We start from the raw sequence: 18,533 nt of genomic DNA on the forward strand, positions 1-18,533 counted from the left end.
AATAGAGCACACAGTATGTGTTTTCACTGAGATGTTGTTCAGGTTAGTCAGGTGTCAATTACATTATGTGGAGAAGCCAATCACAGTTTAGTTGCATGACAATAATGAATGCCGAAGCATTTTGGTTGCCCAGTACAATATTTAAGCAATGTGATGATGCCTATCATGTTGGGTTCCTGCTGCAACCTGCCTTTGTTCAGTGGACTGTCAATAGTAAAATAAATAACAACTTTGCAATAATTGCTTTGTACCATTAAGCAAAAAAATTGAATTGATAAAGTTGAAGAATTTGAAAGTATGGAGAAAAAACAGTTCAGATTGAGGGCTTGCACATCTTCTGTTCTAAAGATTTTGATATTACAGCTGTCAAGAAGTACAGTACATCATTTGAAGTGTAGTGGCCTGCACTTTTATAGTTTTATAGTTCTCATTAACATCAAAACCAACTGTCAATAAGTGAGGCTTGGCTAAGCATTCCAGTCAAATCATTTTCAAAGCGTAAACCTGTTTACTATGCCAAAGAATTGTACTGTAAATTACTTTATTATTTACAAAGCACATACATGTGGACAAACAAAGTTTTGTTTTGTTTTCATTTTATTTATATTTTGTTAAAAATACCCTACATCTGTCAGCCTTGAATAAAAGGTTAGGAATTCCGTTTTTATATTATATAGTGTCAAGTAATGTTTTCAACCAAATTCTGTTACAGGTGTAAGTTTGTAAATTATTTTTGTAAAAAAACTAAAGAACTGCAGTGTGTGAAAGCAGTAACTTATTTATTTCATATTTTCATTTGTATGTTGTAAAAACATTTTAGGTTTGTACAGACAGACAACCCCATAAAGCTTCAAGTTAAGTGTTCAAAGTGAAGTGTTGAATCATATTAAAGCATTTTCAAATTGACCCTCTAGACTCTACAGCAATGTTAACAATAGTAATAGCTTTTTATAATTCACAGCAGATAATGTCTATGCAAGCAGTGGCTGTTTAAAGCACTTAAAATTTCCTGCATTTCTAAATAGGCCTAACGTTACTTATTTAATGCTATTTCAAATAAAACAGATCACTGTGTAAATGAGTTCTTTGCTACTGATGACACACGAGTGAGAAAAGTATAGCTCGTAGGCTAAAACTACAAAAAAATATCTAGTCATCACTTAGTTGTATGTTGATGACATTCCTCAGTGTTAAATATAGATCAATAGCTTCCAGAGGGCTTTTACTGGGGAACTGTAAGCCCAGTTCCTCCACAAGTATCATACAAAGATCAAATATATCTTCATCACAAGGAACACAACTGCGGAACACACATTGTCCTTTGGACATATCCAGCTCCTCTTGATCAAGGTGCATGGCACAGTCCTCAGTGTCCCATAACTCTGGGGTGGAGTACATCACATTTGGGATTCCATACGGCACATTTGGGTTGGACACAGGTCGGATTCGGTGTGCATTCCAGACATCCGTAATGTTATTCAGCTCTTCCTAAAAACAAACATAAAATGTCTACTATAATGAGCAAAATGAAACAACATACTGGATAATCGCATTCATCACTGAATAAGTCATAGTCATGAGTCATTTTAATTGCCTGATATAATGTTTTGCAATAGTCCATGTGTGACCACATTAACACCCAATCATCATACCTGAATTATTCCCATTACGCACAGCTGAAGTATGGCCTTGTCCAGTAAACCTCCATCAAACCCTCCTTCGTCCCGTAGCTCCCCAAGAAGCTGGATCCAATATTCCATACCCTCTTTCCGGAGGATGCCCCACCAACTCTCAATGCGTTGGTTTGCTGTACTCACTCCAGCGAGGTAGCTTCGCTCTCCCGACAAATCGTCTCCACGGTTTGTGCGTAAATGTCTCTGCAGCTCTCGTACAAGGCAGTTTTCTGTGCCACGGTCAGTGCGCCCAAGTTTGGGACAGTTACTTAGTGTTTCTCTCGGGTCACTGCTGGTTTTGTAGGCATTCAGCCAAATTATTTTCCGAGAGAAGCCGTCGATACACCCATTAATACACACACCAAAAGGTTTTAACTTGTCATATGAATCGATGTGCCAGAGATAATTGGGTCCCTTTGAGAAGTACTGTCTCCTGTGAAGTCTCCGTTGCTGTCTGTATGCTGACCCCTCAGGATCCAGCTCAGCTAATATGACTCTAACTTCTTCTTTTTTTGCTTTAAGGCCATTTTCTCGGCACTTCGTAAACATCCATCTATACCCATGCATCTTCCCCGGACCCTGTAATTGTTCCTGGACGAAGTCAATGACACGGCCTAAATCTGCGTAGTCCTTCCGTCGGCTGAGCCTGTTGTCCTTCAGTATGCGCAGCAAATGATTCCTGCTGATGACAATCCCTTGTCTACGTGCAAGAGCAGCAAGAATTTCATTGTATGACATTCCGAGGTGAAAATAAAACTTGATTAGCTGAGTTCTATGGTGGCTGTGTGCATCTGAAGTCGTTAGAGATGCATATGAATTTATAGTAAATTAACTTGTTCCCACAAGATAAATAACTTGTGCGCACAAGCTCCATATCTTGTGCGCACAAGATAATAACTTGTGCGCACAAGATAAAAATATCACTTTTCGGGACTTTAGGGGCTCCGTAGTTTTCAGCACTTACATAGACGTTTATCATGTTCTGTCCCGCTCATTATTACCTAACCCAATCAAAAAACATAAACAATGCACCACGCGTCTGAATTCAACACTGATTTGTCTATATGTGTCAATCAATCAATGTGTCGTTGTCAAGGCTGTTGCTAGCCTATGACGCTTGTGGCTCTGTCTGACAGAATCTGTCAGTACGCTAACGGTTAGCTGTCAGGCCGAAGAGAGAGTCGCTTTTTTCTAAAGACCTCCAGAAGGCTAACTCTTTTCTTCGTGAAGTAGCCGGCAACGAAAATGCTGCGTTCTGCACACACTGCAAGAGTACATTTTCGGTCGCGCACGGTGGAAATGCCGACATAAAAGATCATATTAAGACGGCCAAACATAAGCGGTGGCTACAAGCTAGTAGTAGCACCGTTGCGACCTACTTCAGCGGGGCGAACGCCGGTGACAGTGATCTGAAAGTGGCAGCTCAGGAGGGGACCTTTGCAACCATCTGGTGAAACACAACCAGAGCTGAAAGGTATCTGACAATCAAAAAATATGTTATATTACACCAGTGCAATCCTTGTGTTTTGTGTTTACTAGTGTTATTGTACAGTTTTCAAATAAACTATGTTTTGGTGGATTTTTGGAGACAAAACATCATTTTTTGTTTGCTGAGGCGCTGTCCATGGTGTTGAAAGGTGCAGTGACTAGGTGTGCTAAGCACTGAAATAATTGTCCCCCATCCTGATGAAAACGCCTATGGTGCGTGCATAAGCGCATACATGTGCGCATACATGTGTGCATACATGTGCGCGTCCATAAACGTGCGGTACACTTAAGGGTCCCGGTTTGGGGGTTTGAAAATGTGGTCACCCTACTGTAAGGCCAACTCCACATCGGTCTTGAAGCAGCCATTGAGGTAACAGTGGAGTGACTGGCTTTGATCAACAACACTCAGCCCCCACTGATATATTATGGTCATTTTGTGCAACGAGACAGTAAAATATTACTAATTATTCCTTATATTTATATAATATATATTATATATTCCTTTATTATTCCTTCCTAAAATGTTTTTGTCATCAACTGTTCAAAATCTCACTTGAGACCAAGGTAAGATTCTAGCATTATTTTTCTCTGACATGCTCCTCATTGTTTTGTTACATCATTAAAATATGATTTTTTTGTCAGCTTTTGTCTTTGTCAGCGTATACTTATATGCTTAACTCAAAGCTAAGTGGGTTCTTCCAGTAGCTAGGAGCAACTGGAAACAGGTACAGGACTATTTACTGTCTGAACTTTAAATTGAACTGAACTGAAGTGAAATTAGTCTTGATGAATTTAATCTGTAGCGTTCATAGTAGAGGACTTTGAACACATTGTGTACTTTCTATTGACACGAGTCCTTTTCAGCTGTGTGAGCATGACTTCTGGTCTCACTGACATCTGATGTGGCACATGTGATCTTGTCTTTATCTTTCTGATGAGTGGCCACATTTAGAAGTCATGATCATAGGCCTACAGTTGAAAAGGAACAATCTTGACAATATAATACGGGCGTGTCGGATGTCTCATGGATGTTGTATGGACATACATCTCCTGACCTTTCATTCTGGCCACAGAGGATGTGATTTCAACAAAAGTAAGGGTGTTGTGGTCGGGGTGGTGGGTGAGCGTCCCGGGTTTGATCCCCAGCCTCATCATGAAAATAGTGCTCTAAGTGTTTTGGATTCAGGTGAGAAACTAATATTCTAAAGCTGCATTACTAAATGGAACAAACAAACTAGACCAGTGGCCACAGCCATTAGAGGAACTTTGAGTTCAAGTTTTTTTTTTGCCATTTTACTCCAAACCAACCAGACCCATTTCAGTTCAGCTGTCAGTGTTGGGGAGGAGTTTCATCACATGGACATGTCTTGTTGGTTAACTATGTTTCACAACAACTTGGTGGTAATTCAACTTCATTAGTGTCATTCATTCATTCAGTGTTTTATAATTTTTTTTGCATTATGAGACTATTGCAGTAAACTACTGCAACAAACAACTATTTTTGGCTATAAAAGAAATGTATTGCTTCATTGTGACCACTGTGAAGGCTCCCTGGACAATACACTCACACTGTTCAGCCGCTCACTGCTGACCGTCACCCAAGTCTTGGTGTCCTGCTTGTGCTTTTATGCATTGGTAAGACTACTTCCTGGATCAAACTTTGGATTTTCACACTGCTGAACAACCTGGGCTTTAGGTCCAGACTAGTCTCTGGCAGACAGATGTCTGACTGAACATGTAGTGATGGAAACTAAATACAAAAGTACTTCTAAGTAACTTTTGTTAACAAAAATATATTTCTCTTGAGGGTGGATTTACTGTAGTTCAGATCCTGTAAAACTATAATTTTTACACAGAGAAATTATCATTTGACTAGTAAGTAAATACTGCAATCCAATGACTCAAGTGGAATGAGACAATAAATAGTGCTTGGATGGAATAGATCACCTACATCCTTGGTTGTATTACAGAGAGTGACATATAATAATATAATGTATGCGTGTTGTATGCTCTATAATTCTGGGGACACACAGACACAAATACACACTCGAAAACAGTTACACAATTCAACGGATCCAGTGCCATTAGAGAGGTGAATATACGTAGGTGAAAACGTCCAAGTTTAAAAATCCTGCATTAAACACAGGGACAATTATGTGAAAACCCCATTCATTTCAAATGGACACAGCTCACACCTAAGATTATGACATCACTGAAGAGCTCTAGGACAAGAATCACTCTGTAGGTAGGCCCCATAGAGATAAAGCAAGACCGCTTTATCTCTATGGTAGGCCCGTTTAGAATGGAGCTGGTAAGGTTCTACAGCTCATTATGGAGTCGTTGAGGTGGAAACCGGTCATACTGCTAAAACAACGACCGACAAGACAGACCGAGAGCCATGGAGACTTCAGGAGAACTAGCTGAGCACAACAAACAATCATCATCATCAGGATGGATGTCTCGAAGTAGAGACTTAGTGGAGGAACATGCATGGACCATGTGGAAACCATGGACCATCCAGCAGGACTCGGAGGACTGGAGCAGGACAGGTGAGTGAGACTTAACATTAGGGCTGGGATTAGTGGGATAAGCAATTTTGAAAAATCGATATATTGGGACAAAATTATCGATAATTATCGATATTTTTATTATTTTTAGAGTGTAGTCAACAAGAGTTCAATTTTCAGTAGTCTACTTCTAGGACAGTTTTCATTTTCGCCAGTGGGAGGCGACAAAGCCTGAGTCACGGCGACTAAAAAAAACAAAAAAACAAATCTCTCAACTGTCTCAGCTTAACAAATTAAGAAATCTCCTTAAATGTCGTGACTCGTTCAGTTAAAGAGAAGGAATTTGGCGAAAACTACCGCCATGTAAAACAGTTATTTGCACAAACATAACTCGTTTCTCAGTAACCAATGCTGGGCTCACGGAGGAGACAAACAGCTTGATTTTAACCTAACATTATCATAGAGAGAGAGAAATTAAATTGTTTAAACATAAACATAAACTCAGCAGACATGCCAACAGCTTTCTCGGCTACACCGGTTGCGTTTCTGTTCTGCCCGTTTGGGTCGGTTACGCAGCTGTTTACAGCTGCTGCACTGGCAGCGCAGACAACACGCTGCCGGTTCTGAACCGGAGCCGGATCGGAGCCACGACAGCTTGGTGCCTCGCTACCTTAACTCCAGGTAGCTAGCGCTAGCTTGCTAGCCCAAACACAGGTGGTCCAGGCGCTCCTCCATCTTCCGTCAACACAGTACGAACCGTTGCGGTTCGTTTGCGCATACCTTCTATTTTAGACGGACTGCGAATCTGCTTGTTCCGTATTTAGCTATATAAATGTATAATGCAAGATTTTGTTTACTGCAGACATTTATCACCGTATTAGTAAACCAAATACAGGATACATGAACCAATATGTAAATGTTGGAGATGAGGTTTTCTATGGAGCCGCTGAGAAGCCTTCTATTAGGCTATTTTGCCTATACTATAAAAACAGTTACGCAAGCAGGCTACTGTATATGGTATATTTATGTTCCTCACGGTACAGTTGTTTATGGAGCAATAAGCAAACTAGATAATTGTGTTCACTTACCCATAGGTAAAATGCAGATAGCGCAACAGAACGGGCAAACCGCAGACGGAACAAGAATGCTGGTGTTGCAGCAATAAATCAATTTGCGGCAAGTGGGCCGCAACAATATGCAAACGTTACGCATGCTGTGTGGCATTTTTCTTGTGCAGCAGGTCGACTGATTGCTGTTACAGGCTCAGTCACAATGTGGCTCACTAAGCGGCAAATCACAGCAGAATAGGCCTGCTGTCAACAGTTACTAGGGAAAACCAGGGCTTGAGAGTTTGGATAACCAATCGGCGTGCAGAATATAATTTATCCATATAAAAAAATGATATGCTTTACTTATCGATTTCCCACCCGTTATCGATAATTATTGATAAATCGATAAGTGATCCCAGCCCTACTTAACATACACACATATGTTCATATACACACACAGAGACTTCTTTGGGAATGTTCCTCATTAAAATGCTCAGAGTATCTTCTGCATTTGATACATGTATCGACTTCATATAGTCTCAGACTGAGAAGCAAGCATTTAAATTCAAGCCCATAAATAATGGTTTAGTTATGTGTCTGTATGTGTTGTGTTGACTGCATGACTCTGACTAACGACGTTTTTTACAAATATTCTCCCCAGGTTCACCAGTTCTCCCTCCGGACACAAGCGCAGGGAGAAGCAACAGCGACGAGCGAGTGAATGAGCGATCACGCGAATTCACCTTCCTGGATCCTGGTTCATCCTGGATCCAGGTAGTCCAGGAGGAGAGGAAGAAATCCAGTCCCTGGAGCGTCACGACCCCACCTCTCACCCAGGCACCTGAGGAACCTGTGGAATTCCAGGTAGTGCAGAATGAGGTGCTGGAGAGCATCTCTGACTACCTGGTCCAGGTGTTCAAGGGGGAGGGGTGTTTTGGCAAAGTAGCCCAGTGCCTGGACCTGGACACAGAAACAACAGTGGCTGTGAAGGTCCTCAGGACTGGAGCTGCTGCCATGAGGAGTTACGAAAGAGAGGTAAGATCATTTTATTCTTTTTGATGAAAATGCTCATGAAAGTTTTGGTTAACATGTTTCAAATTTTGCTTGGTCTATTAAAATGTGTAACATGAACTGTTTATACCTAACTGTCAATGAACCTGACTAACATCTCATTTTCTCTCCCCAGTGGACCATGCTGGATATTGTCAATGTGTTGGACACAGACATGTTCAACTTGGTGAACTGGCACGACGGTTTCGTGCACAGAGGACACCCCTGCCTGGTATTTGAGATGCTGGACAAGAGTCTTCAGGATTTTGTGGAAGAGCGAAACCGGCCCCTGACTCTCATTGAAATGAGACCTATTGTGCAGCAGCTGGCTGTTGCTTTTGAGGGGTTGAAGTCAATTGGTGTCCTCCACACAGACTTAAAGCCAGATAACATCATGCTGGTGAACTGTGTGGATCAGCCACTAAAAGTCAAGCTAATTGACTTTGGTTTGGCCATCCCTGCATCGAGAGTGACTCCTGGGGACACATTTCAGTCACTGTGGTACAGGTAAGTTCTATTAAGAGTTTCATAGCACTACTGTAAATGAGTAGTTGAGGTTCTGTCATTCCTCTGTAGCTACTAGGAAAAATGTTGAATTTGACTGTAATTGATATTTAGTGCTGATATAGTGTGGTCCTGTGTCTGCATTAGTACCATGTCAGATGTGGTATTCTTGGTCTCTCTAACATTTCTTATGTTTGGCTCTTGTCTTCCACCTTCAGGGCTCCAGAGGTTCTCTTGGGCCTCCCAGTCACCGAGGCCATCGACATGTGGGCCCTGGGCTGCATCATGGCCTACATGTTCCTGGGCGCCCCTATCTACAGTTCCACCAGTGAATATGACGCAGTAAGTAACATAACATACCTATACTTGATTGTGCAGTTACTCTAAGACCACCAGGTGGTTTCCACCACAGACAAGTCTCAAACCCATATGGAGATGTGATGTAGAATGTAGGCTAATGTGATGCTGTATTGTCTTTCCAGATAAGATTCATCGTGGAGACGCAGGGACTCCCAGACCAGCACCGGCTGGATGCTGGTCTCTATACGGACGTCTACTTCAGACGGGACCCAGATGTCTGGAGGCTGAAGGTATTGTAACACCCTCCTGCCTTGGCTCTGTCTGGACAGCTTGTTTTTTCCAGAAGATTCAACAATCCTTTTAAAAATTTTAAAAACTGTATGAAGAAGTAACTCATATATATTCTGTGTTTCTTTAGACGCCAGATGAGTTCACCTGTGAAACAGGAATCAAGTCCAGAGAGAGCAGGACTCACATTCTGCCTTCGCTGTTTGACATGATACACGTAAGTAGTCCCACCTTTCTTGTATAAAAAGGACTAGAAATGTTTTCTGAAGAAACTCTGCGTGCTTGCTTCAGCTTGAAAGTTAAAAATTCAAATTCATTAGAAAGAGTTTAAATAGAATTTATTAGAATTTATTAGAATTTGATTAATTGGAGCTTACGCAATTGAATGAAATGAAATGGAAAGCTGACTTCATAAAGTTTTATGGCTCCTTGGTAATTACTAATGGTGGCTAGGGTGTTACTACTACTAGTAGTTGTTGTTGCATTAACAGTAGTAGTTGTAGTTGCAATAGTAGTTGTACTAGCATTATCAGCAGTAGTAGTAGCAGCAGCAATAGTAGTAGCAGTAGTAGCAGTAGTAGTAGTGGTCTAGTGTTTCTGTATGTGTGTGTATGTGAGCAGCACAGCAAGGCCAGTGTTGATTTGGTATTCATAGTTTAAATGTTACAAGACTTGTCAAGTAACAAATGAATGGAAGGAATGAAGGAAGGACGAACTGGTGCATGATGGACAGGCTAATCCATCCTTCCTTCCTTCCTTCCTTCCTTTCTCCCTTTCATTTGGCACTTGACAAGTCCTGTAACATGCAAGCTATGATTACCAATTAGATAGATCAATAGACAGACAGATAGACAGATAATAGCACTAGTTAATAGTGTTCATTTGCTCTGTTTCCATGAGCTGTGAAGTGAATTTGACTAACCTGTCTTTGACTTTGTTTCTAAATCCAGCTCTACCCAAGGCCACCAGGAAGTGAAGCGGTTCAGTTTCCAGATGTGTTTGTGTTCCTAAAACTGATGCAAAAGATGATGGAAACTGATGCTGAGAAGAGGATCACGGCCAGTGACGCTCTGGAGCATGACTTCATCACCATGAGACACCTGAAGACCTTCTACACCATCAGCCCTCAGTAAGTGTGTGTGTCCGTGTGTGTGTCTGTTGTGTGTGTGTGTGTGTGTGTGTGTGTGTGTGTGTGTGTGTGTGTGTAGGCGTTAACGCTGTTAACAGACAAAGCAAATGGTTGGACAGGTGCTTGATTGGTGGATGAAGGGAAGAATGATATAATTGATTGATTGATTTATTGATTGATGGATTAATTGTTTGATTGTCATACTTCTTTCAGTGTGCAAAAGTCTTTCCTGGCCATGAGCGTCTGTACACTGTGGGACTCGGACATCAACACAACCCACAGTGTTACCAGCAGCCAAGAAGAAGAAGACTACGAGGTCGAAGATGTGATTGATTTCTCTGAAGACAGCGCTTCAGTCATGGCTGCAGTCACTTCTGTCCCAGCTGTCAGGGTTTTCAACAGATCTTACCTGCCCTACTGGCCTCTGGGCTCTGACGTGGATGACAAGGAATCCACTACCTCTGTCCCGGCTGAGGAGGCGTCCACTACCACTACCTCTGTCCCAGCTGAGGAGGCATCCGCTACCGCTACCTCTGTCCCGGCTGAGGAGGCATCCGCTACCTCTGTCCCGGCTGATGAGGCGTCCGCTACCGCTACCTCTGTCCCGGCTGAGGAGGCATCCGCTACCGCTACCTCTGTCCCGGCTGAGGAGGAATCCGCTACCTCTGTCCCGGCTGAGGAGGCGTCTGCTTCCGCTACCTCTGTCCCGGCTGAGGAGGCGTCCGCTACCGCTACCTCTGTCCCGGCCGATGAGGCGTCTGCTACCACTACCTCTGTCCCGGCTGAGGAGGCATCCGCTACCTCTGTCCTGGCTGAGGAGGCATCCGCTTCCACTACCTCTGTCCCGGCCCACGAGACATCTGCTACCTCTGTCCCGGCCGACGAGGCGTCTGCTACCGCTACCTCTGTCCCGGCTGAGGAGGCATCCGCTACCTCTGTCCCGGCCGACCAGGCGTCTACTACCGCTGTCCCGGCTGACGAGGCTTCGACCGCTATTCCCACTGAGGTCAAGAAAAAAAGTAAGATACAAGTCCAAATTTCATCTGTAGAGGTGTATTATTTCTGCTTCATATTATATTTCCTAATGTTGAGTGAAGGGTGATCATTTTACTAAAATTTCAAATTTTTCTTATCTTGCAGAGTTCAGACCTGTTAAAAAGATGCGGCGATTCTTCTCCAGGGTGAGGAAGGCCCTCCATCGTCTCTGTTCCCGTGCCGAGGAGTAACAGCTACACTGCAGCTGAAAGTCTCAATTCTGATTTTTTCCCATCAATCCATCACATCTGAGCAAAAAATCAGAATTGGGCACTATGGCCTGCATGTAGAAGCTTCATGAATGAAGAAAATAATTCATTTCCATCACATTTGAGGGAAAAAAATAAAGTCTGTCAATAAATGTTTCATTGTGCTGCCTTTCATTCATATGCAACTGATTATGGAATTTCCAATGCAGATCTCTTATCTCTGCTTTAGATTCACTGCAACAAATACTAAAAAGCACACCCACATTTAGGATACATCTATTATAGATAGAAGATAGAAGTGGTGTTAAAAATACTGTTCTTTGGTGTTAGATTTGTGTGTGTGTGTGTGTGTGTGTGTGTTTACACAGCCTACTGGTTTTTCCCTCTGTGTTGAAAATCCCGACAATGGCCAGAACCGTTACAGATGAAGGTCCGTGCTGCCTAACTCTGCTGACTTCTCATGAAGAAGAAAAGTCCATACATCCATAATTGATCTCGTGGAAGTGTTCCAGACTTACAGTCGTCTTCTAACTCTCTCTCCCTGAATCCCCCGCAGCAAACGTGCCATAGCCGCGGCGTCAGTGCTGCATCGGTAAAACTGCGATATGATATAAATGTATAGATTTCACTTTTCACGCTTCAGTTTAATACATTGCCTGATACTGGTCACTCTGCTCTGGAAAATACTTATTGGACAAACCGTGGGACAAAATGAGAGCGCTGCTGTCCCGGTGTGTAGATAAACGGCAATGGCGGAGAAACCAGAACTTTACTGTCACTAACTACACATCCTTCCTGTAGCAGAACGTGTGCTGCCATTAAGGGTTGTCAGATAAGATATAACTATCAGCTCAGATTTATAGTTAATATCTCAGAAACCTCGAGAAAAATACAAGCGCACTCGCACGACGTAGAACACACATTTTGATGTATGATATGTCTATGTAACGTAAAAACTGTAGACGAAGAAAGGTGCCAAAAAAATGTCTGCCAGAAAAAAGACAATAGTAATAGTGTGCTTTGCCTACAGCAAGCACACTAACAAGAACAGATCCTGTACAGACCCAAGGCGCGTGTGTTCAGTTCAATTCAATGCACTGAAGCATTACGACACGTTATCGGTTAAATAATTTTACTAACGTCACTTAGACACCACAGGTAATAATGTTACCATACGTTAAAGTTTATAGGGCAACAGAAGACGTGGATGTCTGTAAATTAACGGCAGAGAGTGGAGCTCAGTGTGGAGAGATGCTCGACTAGCGCGACACATTTATCGGTTAAATGACCTATTCCACCAACATCACATACCACAGGTAATAAGGTTATCTACCATTGAGGTTTGCAGGACAGCAGAAGATGTGGATGTCTGTAAATTGACGGCGAAGAGTGTGGCTCTGTGTGAGATCCAATATGGCATTGTCAGTGTATGAGACTGAATGTGGCATTTAGCCCATAGGAGAGAGGCCATCTCTTAGTCAAAGACGCCCTCTAGAGGCCATCTCACTAAGCGTTACCTGACTGACTGACTGCCTGACCTGAATTTGCCTCGTGATGATCATCTCGTGATGCCCTCGGCTGCGCCATGGGGAAAAAAAGTAAAAAGATAAGAATATGCAAATAAATAAAGTGAATTGCATTAAAAGAACACAATTAACAGTTAAAATGATGGCTAATTAAAATCTAAACTGAAAAGATACATTTTTAGCAGTGAAAATTAAAATGCTTGCAGAGCCTCTCTAATATTCTTTGGCAGGGTGTTCCACAGTTTAGGAGCATAGTTAAAAAAGGCTGCATCTCCAATCTTCTTTTGAGTGGGGTTTTGTACTTCTAACAAACCAGCAGTAGAAGACCCGAGGGCTCTTGAAGGAATATAGAACAGTAAAAGAGAGGTAGCATTATTTATTTATTTAGACAGTAAAGGTTGGGACAAAAAGGAAATGCCTCTAATGGTTTTGATGTTGTGGAGCGCAGAGTTTAGGTTCGACAGCAGCCTGTCTGCTGTAGGATCTCGTCTTCATGGCTCCTGCAAAGAGATACTTAAAATCTCATAAGATGAACGACACATTTCATGTAGTACTTGAGTTGCGAGTATTTTTGGGAAAGCCTTGTGAAATGAAAGAATGTCTTGAAGAATGGCTTCAAGATATACTTAGCACTACAACCTGCTTTGGGAAAGCCACGCCAGAGAAACATTTACAGAGAAGTTCACCTTGTGTTGATGTCTGGAGACCTAATACTTAATGTTTTCTCCACAGAGTTCACCAGCAAAGGAAAGAGGTTCCCAGTGGTCAGTCTGCCCAGGAGCATCAAACAGACCTCATTTATCAACATTGCGTAGAAAAGGTTCAAAATTCTCTCTTACGAATAAAATTTAGAATGTGCATAAGTACAAAAAAAATCGGTATTTATCAAACGTGCGTACGCACACCTGTAAGTAACCTGCCTTGATAAATACCACACGTTCTAAACCACCATCATGCTCGTGCACAGCCACTCATTAACATAAATGTACGCCCCCAATTGACCATATATGGTGACAACCTTCCCTTTAAATCCAGCAGGAAACATCATTGATATCTCTTCCGTGCTGAACACGGCTCAGACAAAGAACGCAGGAGGAAGAATTTACAGATGCAGACACTGAATTATTAAAATTATTACAAATTAGTAACTGAGGTTGTGGCACCAAAATTACTTTCTGGAACACTCGATGGTAGATTGATAAACAAGCGAAAACATAGAGCCTGTCAGCAGGTGTGAGCAGCGGCATTAAACAGTTTTATCAGCAGAGCAGTGGCAGTTTTGACCTGAATCCAAAATAATTATAGTCAACAAGAGGGACATTGCTGCAACAGGTGGAGAACAGACTGAGACCAGCCTGTCCGATGTGGACCGGACACTCCGGACACCGGATTGTGATAGATAATTTTCATTTGAATATATTTCTCTAAGCCTGCAGGTCCTCCCTGAAGGAGAAGGTGGGGCAGAGGTCCAATAAAACAAAACCTACTGTATCGCTTTCAGTTAAAAAGTTGGTGCGCTCTCTGAGAACGCGCTCCATGCGCAATGCATAATGCTCCAAATCCTTCATCAAAGCGAGATGAGCCATTTTACGCACACAACTATCAATGTCTTATTGTTACCTTTTATGATTGCCTATACCCTGAATTTCATCACCCATACTAATAATTAAAATGATGAGTAATTGAATGATTTAATTCAGTATGCTTAAATGGACTAGATAATATAGTTGAACAATATGCACTGTCGAAATTGTATATGAATGGTATAACATGCACTTTTAGTCTCAACTACTGAAGCCTAAGGAATTGTTTATTAATAATTATGAAAATGCCTATTCATTTGATTGTCTGTTCCTGTCGTTCTTGGTGGTCTTTCATTTTCAACTGCTTGGAGCTGTGCGTAAGCATGGTCAGAGCTGTGCTTAAATTTACGCATGTTCTCAAGCATAAGTACAAATTGATGAATCCAACTCTTTGCTTAGAAATGGTCGTACGCACGGTTTACACACATATTTGTACTTATGCACTCTTGATAAATGAGGGCCCTGGACTCCATATTTATGGTGTGTAAAAGTACAGAAACACCATTTCCTTCAGCTACAAAGAAAATGCAAATTAACCATTCTGGTCATTATAGTCTCTATGCTGCACTCTTTAGACCAGTGGGCTTTCAATCCATGCAAGATGGGATTTTTTTATTTATTTATTTTTTAACCTTTATTTAACCAGGAGTGGAGTCTCATTGAGATTAAAAATCTCTTTTTCAAGAGTGTCCTGGCCAAAAATTTCTTTTAAAATTTGTAATAAATCTCAGTGCTCCATGGTAGACAGTATCCAGCGTGTGTAGGCATTGTGAAGATGCATGCATGTATATAACATCGCCATAGTCCAGCACAGACATAAAGGTGGCAGCAACAAGTCTCCTTTTGACCTCGAAGGAAAAGCAGACTTGTTTCTAAAATAAAAACCCAATTTCAACTTCAGTTTTTTCACCAGTTGCTGAATGTGAGGCTTAAATGAGAGAGAATTATCAATTACAATTCCTAGATACTTGTATTGAGATACAGACTCAATCTCAGAGCACTGAAAAGTGGTGATAGATGGGAGGTTCAGTGGCTTGGATTTTGCATTCGAAAACATCATGAGTTTTGATTTGTCGGCATTCAAAACAAGTTTTAAGTCACACAGGGTACGTTGTACACTATTAAAAGCAAGTTGTAGCTGACAGAGAGCCTGGTTTGGTGTAGACGCAGAGCAGTATATCACAGTATCATCGGCATAAAAGTGGAAATTTGCGTTGGAAACATTTTGAACAAGACTGTTGATATATATAATGAATAGTAGTGGTCCCAGGACCGATCCCTGTGGCACACCCTTGGATACACTAAAGGAGCTAGAAGAGATACCTTCTGCCTGCACGCACTAAGATCTGCCTGATAGATAATTTTCAAACCAACAGACAGTTTGTTCTGACAGTCCTACACTGATAAGTCTTTGCATCAGTATTGCATGATCCACAGTATCAAAAGCTTTAGATAAATCAATGAAAAGGGCTGCACAATGTTGCTTGTTGTCTAAAGATTCAATAAAATAATTTACTACTTTTAAAGCCGTTGTCACTGTGCTGTGTTTTTTCCTAAAACCTGATTGAAAATCAGATAAACTATTGTTAGTAGATAAGAACTCTTTCAGTTGTTCACTCACAAGGGATTCCAGAACCTTAACCAGGACAGACAATTTGGAGATGGGCCTGTAGTTGTTTAGGACAGTAGGGTCACCCCCTTTCAACAGGGGAAGAACAAAAGCAGATTTCCATATATGGGGAATTTCGTTTGTGTCCAGGGAGAGATTAAAAAGATGTGTCAAAGGTGGTGCGATAAAATCAGCTGCTAGCTTTAAAAAGTAAGGCTCCAGGTTGTCAGGACCTGCCGATTTTCTAGTGTCTAAAAGTTTGAGGGCTTTACGCACCTCTGAGACTGTAACCGGACTAAAACTAAAGGCTTGACCCACCGTAACATGACCGTCAGAACAAACAGCAGGGGAATTTCCATGGGCAATGTTGAGAGAGTCGAACAAGGAACCAGAGGCAATGAAATGCTCATTAAAACAACCAAGCATTTCGGCCTTATCAGAGATTTTATGTGAGTCCTTAACAATGCATGGGGGAAGCTCTATGCCGTTTTTATTTCCAGCTAAGGATTTAATAGTCTTCCAGAATTTCAAGGGATTGTTTAAATGATCAGCTTTGGCTTTTCTAATTGCAACTGTGCATGCGTTGCGCAGTCGCCTGAAAAGCAGCCAGTCTGAATCAAGACTTGTTCTCCTGGCTTTTGCCCATGCCACATTGCGCTCATGAAGTAAGTTGGATAAATCTGATGTGAACCATGCATTGTTTTTCGGCCTTTTACTCTGTACTTTCTGAGGGGAGCATGCTTGTCAACAATTTCAGTAAAACCATCATAAAAGAATTTCCAGGCATTTTCAACATCAGCAATGAGGTTAATTTTCTCCCAATCAAAGTAAAACAGGTCATGAAAAAACCCTTGCTCCATAAAATGTTTCATGTCACGCTTTATAATGATGCGTGGCTTGGTTTTGGGTATTTTTGTATTTCTAACTGTGGCAACAACACAGTGGTCACTAATGTCATTTGCAAAAACAGAAGCATCTGTGTATTTATGAGGAACATTGGTTAGGATTAGATCAATTAGAGATGATTTTTCAGGACATTTCAGATTAGGTCTAGTAGGACTATCAACAATCTGAAAGAGATTTAGCGAATCACAATAAGCTTTAAAATCATCAGATACTGGTTGTAGCCAGTTCCAGTTTAGATCACCAATAACAACAATTTCATTAAATTAAATCCCGATAGAAGCTGCATTAAAGAGGGTAGAGCACCACTGACAGCTGAAGGTGTCCTATAGCAATTACCAACGACAGTAATATGGAGAGTTTTAGAGACCTCAAGATCAAGAGCTAAAAATTCGAATTGCTTACCCACTGACGTAGAGAGAAGCACATTCACGTGAAACTTACTTTTGATAAAGATTGCAACACCCCCGCCCCTTTTGGGTCGGTCAGTCCTATATACATTATAACCATCAATTCTAATATCCTTGTTCAGAACAGATTTGCTTAGCCAAGTTTCAGATATAACAATTACATCAGCATCAGTTGAATGTGCCCAAATACGGATCATATCCATTTTAGCGATAAAACTGCGTACATTCAAATGGATGAAACCAAGACCAGTCCTCGATTTAAAATCGGCAGGAGTGTTAAAACTTATAGCAGAATCTGGGCCTGGATTGGGTTGCACATTCCTGGAAATCAGCAGCAACAGAACAATTAGACACCTCTGCTTAAGTGGTTTAATGTTAGATTCTTTCTTAGTATTAACTTCTAATAAATAGTCATGAAGACAGCTTAAAGAAATGGTAAAATTGTCTTGTAGAGCCATGACACTGATCAGACGGGCCAAGTCCACAGAATCAGAGGAGAAGAACAGAGGCAGGGGTAACGATTTGACGCCCGGCGGACAGCCAGATGCGCACGTTCCCCGGCATGTTGCATCCGGATTTGAGAGTACTGCACGGGAGTTGTCGGTCCCGTGGAGGCTACCACCAGTGCCGCACAAAATTAACAAAGACAGAACAGCAAAGAGCAGCGACATTGTACGGTTCAATCCTGTGAATCGGGGTAATCCAATAAGAGCACCAGAGATTTAGGCTGCCCAAGAGAGCCAACTCCAAAACCCAACCAGGCGCCGAGTTTCAGACCACCACCACACAATGCAGCCAAGTTTAGCCTCGTCAGCACACAGTCAGATACAGTACAGTCAATAAAAGCAAAAGAGGTGCTGAAGGAAATAGGCTGAAGATCGGCGTGTGGTAGGGAGCAGGTATATTGAAGAAATCCAGGTCAGTGCCGTAAAATCCGATCGGTGATTTTTCGTCCTCCTGAGTCGGCTGATGTCGTTGCGTGTCATCACACGTAAACAGGAAATCAAACCCAGTGAAGCAACACTTTATCATGAGAAGTTTTGGCCCATCAAAATTAAGCGGTGAGTCGACATCCCAGCTCCGCGAGGTGAACAGGCTCCATGGTCCAGACAGACGGAGCGATCCAGGTCCTCCAGAGTCGGCGAGAATGTAAGCCACACTTCACATAAGATCCAAGTTAAAATCGAAACAGGTGTAAAGTGGTGGTATTAGCCGAACAACTTGCAGAATTGACCGGTAGTTTTTCAGAAACAGCGGATATCACTGTCAC

This window comes from Centroberyx gerrardi, chromosome 8, assembly GCF_048128805.1.
Source record: "Centroberyx gerrardi isolate f3 chromosome 8, fCenGer3.hap1.cur.20231027, whole genome shotgun sequence".
Classification (NCBI taxonomy): domain Eukaryota; kingdom Metazoa; phylum Chordata; class Actinopteri; order Beryciformes; family Berycidae; genus Centroberyx; species Centroberyx gerrardi.